Genomic DNA, 11396 nt, shown 5'->3' with positions numbered 1-11396 from the left:
AAGGTTCTAGGCATTTTGGTGGTGGCAGAATGCTTTCACTAAAGATTCAGACTATTAGAGAGTTTTTTATGATGAACCCTCCCACCACCATGGCCATTTTGATGATGTCAACAACAACGCGTCTGCAAAACACGCCAATTATATCACTGCCTGCGGGAGACGATGTGGTTCGCCTTGTCATTGAACAAGAGGTCGAGTAACCCTTGAATATTCATGTTCAAGTGTGTGATTAATCTAAAGGATTTTGAGGCCACTACCGTACAACCTTTGGTTTCTCTTCCTGTTCGGCCTGCGTTCCCCCACCTCCAATGATGAAAATGTCTAAAGCTTTTCCTCCCATCATCAATCTGGAATATTCCATGGCTCATGGTGAGGTCAATGCCTACTTTTCCCCATATCAAATTGACAAGTCTTTCCTTTTGGAGAATTGAGTTTTGTCATGCCCATCGACCATATGTTGTTTAGGTCGAGTTGTGTAGTTCGAGTGACCATGTTTTTGTGTGAGCTCTTCCATGTTAGTCTTGATTCATTTATATGCATGAGGCTTTTTTTTCCATTCTTGGGCTTATCGTCCCTTTCGACAAATTTGAGGTTGATATTCTTCAAGAGTTAAACTTTGCCCCTACCCAGTTGCACCCGAATGTTGAGGCGCTGACTATTTGTGCAACAAGTTCTTTATTAACCCCTATATCCCTACATTTCTACATCACTATAATGTAAAACAAAGGAAAAAATGGGTGTTTGGTTTCTCTTATTGGTATACCCAAGAGATATATATTGAGCTCATACACCATTTCCTATACATAAGGACTTTAAGGGTGGTTTCTTCGGAGTTTAGCTTGGTCAGGAAGCCATGCCAAAATTCTTCACCTTAAGAGAACTTTCATTGTTCCTTTGCTGTAGGACTCAGACACTAAATAATCATATTCGGGGTTAGGTAGTAGACATGTACCCTAGTAATCAAGAGGACAAGGTGTTTGTATAAAAATTTCCACAGCAGTTGCACTGCAAGACTATCCTAGAAATTCCTTTCTCCTAAACTTAAAGGGAGAATTAGGCTCATGTGCTTTTCTGATACTTCTGGTTTCTTGTTTATTTTTTTTAGTGCTAATTTTACTGACTTTGGTATTTTCTCTTTCAAGGATCATTGGGAAATATGACTACAAGAATGTCAAGAAGGCCCAAACCGAGAAGAAGAAGAATAAGGACTAAGTGACTGAGAACAATCAAGTCAATCCTCTTCATACCCCTCTGCCTCCTATTACTTCCAAAGAGAAAAGATTTTAGTTCGTATAGTGCCCCAGAAACTAAAAATTTGCTAGGAAAAAGAACAAGGGTTTCCCTTCTTACTCAAGTGGTTACTCCTTCATCCATTAACAAGTATCCGACTTTCCTTTCTATGAAGGAAGGAAGTCTTGTCTTTTGTGCAAGGACTTCAACCCCCAGGCTCTTATTAGTGGCGGCATGCTTTGATGTAGCTTCATGTGGAGCTTGTAGGCCTTGGATCTTCTTCATCAATGGAGTCCTTTGGTTCTTGAAGATCAATGGCAGTGGAAAGGAGAAGGAAGAAAGATGATTAGAGACGCCACTTCAAGGAAAAGATGAGTCAAGAACAAACTCACAACCATAGGAAGCCATGGATAAGAGCTTGAAGGTAGGAGAAGATGAATGGAGGGAGAAGGAGATAAGGAGCACGAAATTTTATACCTCAAATGAGGTCTGAACTTTGAAGTGTAATTCTCAAATGATCAAAGTTGAAAAAATACACACACAAGGCCTCTATTTATAACCTAAGTGTCACACAAAATTGGAGGAAATTTGAATTTCTATTCAAATTTCACTTGAATTTGAATTTGAATTTGTGGAGCCAAATTTGTAGCCAAAATTTCACTAATTATGATTAGTAAATTTTAGCTATGGTTCAGTCGACTAATCCAAGATCAAGTCCAAGATTCTCCACTAAGTGTGCTTAGGTGTCATGAGGCATGTAAAGCATGAGGGACATGCACAAAGTGTGACTATATGATGTGGTAATGGGGTGTAGCAAGCAAATGCTCACCTCTCCCTTAGGCTAGACCAAAATTTAATTGGATTGAGCTTCTCCCAATTCAATTAAATTTCTCTCCCAACACACATCAAATAGCAAACTTAATGCATGTGAAATTACATAACTACCTCTCATACAAAAACTAGTCTAGGTGCCCTAAAATATAAGGGCTGAAAAATCTTACATTACTAGAATACCTTTCATACACTATGGAGCCCTAAATGCAAGACCCAAAAATAATGAAATCCTAATCTAATATGTATAAAGATAAGTGGGTTCATACTTAGCCCATTGACCCAAAATCTACCCTAACGCTCATGAGAACCCTGTTGGATCGAGTGGCCTCAGATTAATTAAGAAGGGGGGGTTGAATTAATTATTCCTAAACCTTTACTAATTAAAAATTACTCTTCTAAGGCTTTTACTAAATTGTTAAGAGAATGAGGAGTAGAAGAAAAACTTATCAGAAAGTAAAAGCGGAAATTAAATGCACAGCGGAAAGTAAAAGAGTAGGGAAGAAGGAAACAAACACACAAGAGTTTTTATACTGGTTCGGCAACAACCCGTGCCTACATCCAGTCCCCAAGCGACCTGCGGTCCTTGAGATTTCTTTCAACCTTGTAAAAATCCTTTTACAAGCAAAGATCCACAAGGGATGTACCCTCCCTTGTTCTCTTTGAACCTACTGGATGTACCCTTCACTAGAACTGATCCACAAGAGATCTACCCTCTCTTGTTCTCAGTCAAACCCAAGTAGTTGTACCCTCTACTTGTACCACAAAGGATGTACCCTCCAATGTGTTAAGACAAAGATCTCAGGCTGTTAAACCTTTGATACTTTGTGAATTGGGATACAAAAGAATTCTCAAGCGGTTAGTCCTTTGAACACTTTTGTATTAGGGAAAGGGAAGAATCAAAAGAATTCTCAGACTGTGTCGTTTTGAATTCTTTGACAAGGGAGAAGGGAGACACAAAAGAATTCAGGCGGTTAGTCCTTTGTTCTTTTGGAAAAGGGAGAAGAGAGACACAAAAAGAATTCAGGCGGTGAGTCCTTGGCGAATTCTTTTTGGCAAAGGGAGAAGGAAATGAAGAAGATGAATAGCACAAGTTTTCAAGGTTTAGAAAACCAGAAAACTTCAGAAAGCTTTTGGTACTAAGAAGAAGAAGAAGTTCAAAGAGATTCAAGGCTTGTAAAGGATTGATTGGAAAAGTAAAAGTGTGAAAATAATGAATCGATTTAAAACGCAAAACAAAGCCTTGCTTTTATAGACTCTTCATGTCTGGTCAAGACAACCATTTAGAAGAGTTATAACTTTTACAAAAACTTAAAACCTATTTGAAAAAGTCAAAAACCTTTTGAAGAGTTACATCTTTTGATTTATTCAGAAACAGTCACTGGTAATCGATTACCAAATAAGTGTAATCGATTAGACAAAGCTTTTATGTGAAAAGATGTGACTCTTCACATTTGAATTTGAATTTCAACATTCAAAGGTACTGGTAATGATGGAAGCTTGCTTGTGGGGCTTCGATGGAGGCTGGATCTTTGAGCTTCAATGAGGTCCTTTAATGGTGATTTTCCACCATGGAGATGCAGCGGAAGACAAAGGAGAAGAGGTGAGAGGAGGCGCCATCCACTAGGGAATAAGCCATGGAAGAAGGAGCTTCACCACCAAGATGAGCCTTGGATAAGAAGCTTGGAAGGATGCTTCAATGGAGGAAAAGAAAGAGGGAGAGAAAGAGAGAAGGGGGGGGGGGGAGCAGGAAATTGAAGGAATAAATGAGGGAGAGAAGTGGAACTTTGAAGTATGTCTCACAAGACTCTCATTGATCAAAGTTACCACAAGTGTTACACATTCTTCTATTTATAGACTAGGTAGCTTCCTTGAGAAGCTTTCTTGAGAAAAATTCCTTGAGAAGCTTCTTTGAGAAAACTTCCTTGAGAAGCTAGAGCTTAGCTACACACACCCCTCTCATAACTAAGCTCACCTCCTTGAGAAGCTTCCTTAAGAAGATTCCTAAAGAAGCTAGAGCTTAGCTACACATACCTCTCTAATAGCTAAGCTCACCTCCTTGAGATGAGAAGCTAGAGCTTAGCTACACACCCCCTATAATAGCTAAGCTCACCCCCATGACAAAAAACATGAAAATACAAAAAAAAGTCCTTACTACAAAGACTACTCAAAATGCCCCGAAATACAAGGCTAAAACCCTATACTACTAGAATGGCCAAAATACAAGGCCCAAACGAAGGAAAAACCTATTCTAATATTTACAAAGATAAGCGGGCTCATGCTTAGCCCATGGGCTCGAAATCTACCCTAAGGCTCATGAGAACCCTAGGACCTTCCCTTGGATCTCTAGCCCAATCTACTTGGAGTCTTCTACCCAATGCCCTAGCGGGATAGGATTGCATGATTCCCTCCACCTTGGAAAGAATTTGACCTCAAATCCCGAGGTTCTTCATACTTTGGGCTCCTTCCCTCAACACCTGTAAAAAGAACAAAAACATATGTATTAGTGGTGTTTGGTATGTTGAAGTAAGGTGAGGTCTGAAAACCCATTTCCTGGGCATCTTCCCATGAAGGAACATGGTTTCTCACCAACTCAATGAGTGGTGCTACAAGTATAGAAAAATATGGGACAAACCTTTTGTAAAAGTTTGTTAAGTCATGGAAGCCCCAAATTTTTCTTATACTTGGTGGAGTGGGCCACTCTGGAATGACCTTTATTCTCTTAGGGTTCATGGGAACCCCTTGATCACTATTTGAAAAATTAAGAAAAGTAACGCAATAAAACATACCTTTTTCTGTATTTTCATGTTGATTATTCCTACCAAAAAGTATGACAAACCTAAGGTGTCCCATATGAGTACCTAAGTTTGTATTGAAACTAAAAATAAGAACAAACCTACCTAATGGGTCCTTATGTACACACACCATGAAGATGTTAGGTGTACGAGTGATTTTACAAAAGAGGGATGCACCACTCAAAACATTCATCATACCACCTATTTTAGGGACTTGGTGTCTAATAATACCTATTTTGGGCACCAACAAAGCACAAGGATTTAAGCTCTTGCGAACCAAACCCTCATCCAACAACTTCTTTACTTGAGGAATAAACTCAAGCCCAAGAGGTGTGGCAATGCTAGCAAGTGCCTTTTTACAAAAGAGAAAATGTGGAGGTTGTCTAAGAGGGAAAGTTTCTTTAATGTTTGTCTTTATTGTAAAATGAGTTTCCTTCTTAGCTAAACTCTTGGAGGAGACACTTATCTCCTTACACTTCTCTTTAACCACTAATGGTTGTCCTTCTTCTTGGGGGTAGATTTCTTCACTAGATTCTTCCCCTTTTGCTTTTTCACTTTCACTGGAGGAAGGTGAAGTAGTAGCCTCATCTTGGCTACTATAAATGTCTTGGCCCCTCATAATCATGGTTTTTGTGGTGGGGCATTGAGAAGTAATGTGTCCTCTTCCAAGACATTTAAAGCACTTTATAGAGCTAGTTTTCTCTTGCATACTAGCCTTAGGGGCTTGCTTTTCTATTGTCTTCCCCTTATCATCTTTGGGCTTAGAAGGTGTCACCCCTAAGATGCCTTGACCTTGGTCTTTCTTTGGATAAGAGTGAGAGCCATAAGATTTTGAAGTAGACTTCTTTTTAAGTTGTTGCTCTACCCTTATTTCTCAATCTAAGTTAGCCTCTACATTGTCCTTCCCATGGAAGTATGAGAGTTTAATGTTAGCCTCTTGAGGCTTTCTTTCCTTTTCTCTTCTATGGGAGTGAGGTCTAAGATGTAACCTATGTCTTCCTTCATAATAGCCACGAAGTTCTTCACTTAGGCTTTTGCAAGAGTTATGACTACTATAGGAGGCATGTTTTTCTCTTTTCATTTCTTTCATTATTTTTCTTCTTTCTTCCTATTTTATTTTCTTTCTTTCATCTTGACTTATTTCTTCCACTCTTTTTTTTCCTTTTTCTTTTCTCTCTTGTTTTTCTTTCCATAACTTGAGGGAACTCAACTCATCTAAGATTCTAGATAAAGGGTCTTTATGACTAGTACCCTCGCCATTAACACTAGATGAATGATGACTCATGTTGGTTCCTAAGTTGTGGTTCTTTCTTGTTGGAGGTTTGAAAACAAATGGTAAAAGAAACTATGGTTGAAACTAGCCAAAATAAACACTAAAAGAGGTGTGAAAGATAAGGGAAAAAACTAATTGGTAAAATGCAAGCTATCTAGGCGGTTGGACAATGGAAGGTAAAGGAAATAAGCTATGAAAGTAAGCAAGAAAAGTAAACTAGGTGAATCGTAAGAGTGTTTGGATGACCACATTCAAGGTTCCCAACAAAACACTCACTATCCTAAGGAAAAATTGCCTAAAATTATTACACACAATTGGAAGTTTGGTAACCTATTGGAGGCTCCCAACACACTTCCAATGAAAGGCCTTTTGTTACAAAACTTGAAAGCAATGAAGGTAAGTAAATTGCAAATTAAAAAATTACAAAATGTCCGCAATTTTGGTGGTTGTTCTCTCTTTGGTGATTCACTCAATTTGGAGTACTTCTTAGTCCAATAGCTCTTAAGGTGGTTGGCCCCTTGCTTCTTGACTCAAATTCTTCAAGGGATGACACCAATCCTCCTTTCCAATTCCCTATATGGCAACTCACAAACAAGGAAACAAAGAGACAAGCAATAACCAAAGACCAAAAAAAAAAATGAAATGAAAGCTAAATCAATGGAGTTTTAACAAGACAATTTTTCAAGGATTATTCAACAATTAAAGCAATGAAAAGGACATAGAAGCAAGCTAGGACTAAAAGAGAAACTTAGAATGGCTCTAGAGTAGAGTAAAAAAAAAACTAAAAAAAAAGACTCAACAAACCTCTAGCTTTGGCACTTGTCTTCACACTAATTTTCAATTGAAATTTCCAATTATAGAATAAATTTTGAGCCAAAACAACAAGCACACTTACCTTTCACCTTTTTTTTTTCTAGATACTAAATTTCCTGCCAACTTGTGTGATTTTTAGTATTTTTTTCTTTTATCCAAATCACTTGTTTCTTTTTTTCTAACTTTTTTCCAGATGTCTAGAAAATTCAGAAAAAATTTCAGCTCAAAATTCGAAGTAACCAATTCTCAATAACTTTTACAAGTTTGTATGTCCAAGCTGCTAGCACCAGCGATTTTGTTTTTTTTTTTAAGCATGATATATTGATTGCCTTGGGCTTACTTTCAACCTTCCTATGTATGTTGAACTCACTAGTATTGTTTACCAAAGTTTTAGGAGTTCAATATTCACTTAGGATCAACATTTCAGCCAGCAATTCAATCACCAAAACTCAAATTCACAATAGACACAATCATAAGGAAACCTAAAAGTTCAAGAAAAGGTTCACAATCAAAGACTCTCTAAGAATTTTGCATGAACATGTTAAGGACTAGTTAACATGAAAGATTTGACTCAAATCAAATAATAGGCTAAGAGAATTTCATACACTCATGAACAAATGAGTTAGACAAAGAAACAAGAAAAATAAAATTCAGCACAACATAAGAAATCTTATGTGACAAGTTTCATGACTAGACATGACTTCTATGACAAAACTACAATAGGTGAACAAGTCACTCTAGATTTTTGAGGTTTTCTTATACTTTAATATTTTTGTAAGAATTTTATGGTTTAGGTTTCAGCCACAAAAAATAACAAGACAAAACTCAAAGGAACCTAAAATCAACACAATTCATTGTTCAAGAACAAGAACAAGAAATTTGAACCATAGAAAATCAAATCTAGCTTCTATAGCAAGTTTAATCGGTGGAAACTCTAAAGAATCATGTTAAAAACATTTAGCACAAGACATGTGAGGAGATACATGGAGAAAAAAATGAAGAAACAACAGTGGAAGAGAAGGTAAAGCAAAAAATTAATGGAGGTTTAAGGAGCACCTACTTGAAGCTCTTGTGCTCTGATTACCACTTGATGGAAGCTTGCTTGTGGGACTTCTATGGAGGCTGGATCTTTGAGCTTAAATGAGGTCCTTTAATGGTGATTTTCCACCATGGAGATGCAACGGAAGACAAAGGAGAAGAGGTGAGAGGAGGCGCCATCCACTAGGGAATAAGCCATGGAAGAAGGAGCTTCACCACCAAGATAAGCCTTGGATAAGAATCTTGGAAGGATGCTTCAATGGAGGAAAAGAAAGAGGGAGAGAAAGAGAGAGGGGGGGGGGGGGGAGCACGAAATTGAAGGAATAAAAGAGGGAGAGAAGTGGAACTTTAAAGTATGTCTCACAAGACTCTCATTCATCAAAGTTACCACAAGTGTTACACATGTTTCTATTTATAGACTAGGTAGCTTCCTTGAGAAGTTTTCTTGAGAAAACTTCCTTGAGAAGCTTCTTTGAGAAAACTTCCTTGAGAAGCTAGAGCTTAGCTACACACACCCCTCTCATAACTAAGCTCACCTCCTTGAGAAGCTTTCTTAAGAAGATTCCTAAAGAAGCTAGAGCTTAGCTACACATACCTCTCTAATAGCTAAGCTCACCTCCTTGAGATGAGAAGCTAGAGCTTAGCTACACACCCCCTATAATAGCTAAGCTCACCCCCATGACAAAAAACATGAAAATACAAAAAAAGTCCTTACTACAAAGACTACTCAAAATTCCTCGAAATACAAGGCTAAAACTCTATACTACTAGAATGGCCAAAATACAAGGCCCAAACGAAGGAAAAACCTATTCTAATATTTACAAAAATAAGGGGGCTCATGCTTAGCTCATGGGCTCGAAATCTACCCTAAGGCTCATGAGAACCCTAGAACCTTCCCTTGGATCTCTAGCCCTATCTACTTGGAGTCTTCTACCCAATGCCCTTGCGGGATAGGATTGCATCAGGTAATTGATTACCTAAACATTGTAAACGATTACAGCTTTTTGAAAATAATTGGAACGTTGTAAATTCAATTTGAAAACTTTTTCAAAACAATTTTGCTACTTGTAATCGATTACAACAATCAGGTAATCGATTACCAAAGAGTAAAAACTCTTTGGTAAAAGGTTTTGTCAAAAACTCATGTGCTATTCAAAGTTTTGAAAAACTTTTTAATACTTATCTTGATTGAGTCTTATCTTCATTCTTGAATCTTGAGTCTTGAATCTTGATCTTGATTCTTGAGATCTTGAACCTTGAATCTTGATTCTTGACTCTAGAATTTATTCTTGAGTCTTGAATTCTTCTTGATTCTTATCTTGAACTCTTGACTTGTTCTTGATTTACTTGAGTTGTTCTTTGATTGATCTTTGATTCACTTTAGTTGTTCTTTGATTTATCTTTGAGCTTTTTGTCATTACCTTTGTCATCATCTTTTGTTATCATCATTGTTATCATCAAAACACCTTTGAATCACCTTTGATTCACCATGAAGCTTTGCTTCTACAAACCCTAGGGCCTTCTCTTGCATCTCTGGCCCAATCTTCATGGAGTCTTCTATCCGATACCCTTGGGGGTAGGATTGCATCATGCTTAGCTAAGCTGATCGGGACTTGTTGAGGGATGTTGGTCCTAGGGCTTCTATGGATGCAATTGTTTGAAGCACGATCTTTTGGGAAATGTCAAATTTTGGTTAATTAACGATTTCGAAAAGGCTCACACCAAACTCTCAAGGCTCAAGATCCTACTTAAGGATGAATGAGATTTGTTTGGTTTATGGCTAGCCAAATGACTTAGTTTCCTTTGGTATGCATTTAGCCAAATAACTTAGTTCCTTTAGCCGAATATCGTAGATTATTTGGTGTTTAGTTAACCAAATAACTCAGTTCGTTTAGTCAGATAACTAAGTTTATTTGGTCTATGGGTACTCTGCGTTCCAAGTATAGTCATCCCTTAAAAAGTTAGGGATATAGATTGTTTAGTCTCAGAAATCGACTGGTTTACTCAGTTCTAATATTGGGTAAATAATTGTTTTTATCCCTAAATATGTAATTCGATAAAAATGTTTCCTTGAAAGATAAAAATATAAAATTTAGTCCCCAAAAGTGTAAAAAGTGTGACAAATATATTGAGTCGTTAACTTTTATCTGTCACCGTTAATAAAATAGCCTACATGGCATAGAGGGACAAATTTGTCACTGAAATGATTACCAACGTAGCTATGCTGACTAGATTGGACAAAAATATCAGTAAGATACCATTTTTGGACGTAAATGTCAGTAATTTTTTGTTAGACGAAAATGTCAATATTTTTTTATTGGAGGAAAATGTTAGTATTTTTTTTTACATAAATGTCGGTACGTTCCATTGGACTAAAATATCAATAAATTATCACTATTGGATGAAAATGTCAGTAATTTTTTTATTGGACCTAAATATTAGTACGTTTCTATTGGACTAATTTGTTAGATTCGGAATTTCATTTCATTTAAGGATAAAATATAATTTTAGGATAAATTTTCATCATTTTTTATCGTTACAAGCATAACATTATAATAATCACTTAAAAAAATATATTGGTAAACATAATTTAAAACAAACATAATAATAACGATAATATTAATTATCAACCATAATTTGTCTGTCACAACAAAAATTATCCAAAATAAACATTGTACTAGTGTACCAATCATTACAAATTTTTTCAAATTATAATAATTAGTCATAATCTACTATAAATAAAAAAATAAGTATATTCCATATTTCACTTCTTTGAATCTTAGCTATTTTATTAATGGTGAAGGACGAAAGCTAACAGTCGGATATATTTGTCGCACTTTTTACACATTCGGGGACTAAATTTTATATTTTCATTTTTCAGGGACACATTTGTCAATGAATTACGTATTCAGGGACAAAATTAATTATTTACCCATTCCTATTCCCAGAGAGTGGGAAGACAAAAGGTGAAGAAAATATTATATGACAAATATGCTCCTATGTTGAAAATTATAGATAGCCACATCGACAATCATTTTAGTAACAAATTCATCCCTTTGTACCATGTAGGCTATTTTATTAATGGTGATAGACGAAAATTAATGGTTGGATATATTTGTCGCACTTTTTACATTTTCGGGGTCTAAATTTTGTATTTTCATCTTTCAGGGAATTTTGAATTTGTCAGCGAATTACACATTCAAGGACAAAAGTGACTATTTACCCTCTTGACTGGTCCATATAGGCAGACTTAGAAAGCTTAAGTAAATGATTTAATAGAATATACTAAAATGGATACTTATAATTGCTTCTCACACCTTATTTTTGTGAATAGTTTTTCTAGGATTTATGTGAACAAATTGTTATTTTTTGTAAATAACTTGTATTAAATCAGTTTAAAAAATAAAAAAGATAAT

Source organism: Glycine max, chromosome 6 (assembly GCF_000004515.6).
Source record: "Glycine max cultivar Williams 82 chromosome 6, Glycine_max_v4.0, whole genome shotgun sequence".
NCBI lineage: Eukaryota > Viridiplantae > Streptophyta > Magnoliopsida > Fabales > Fabaceae > Glycine > Glycine max.
The sequence above is the reverse complement of the archived record's forward strand: the minus strand, read 5'-3'. Positions refer to the sequence as shown.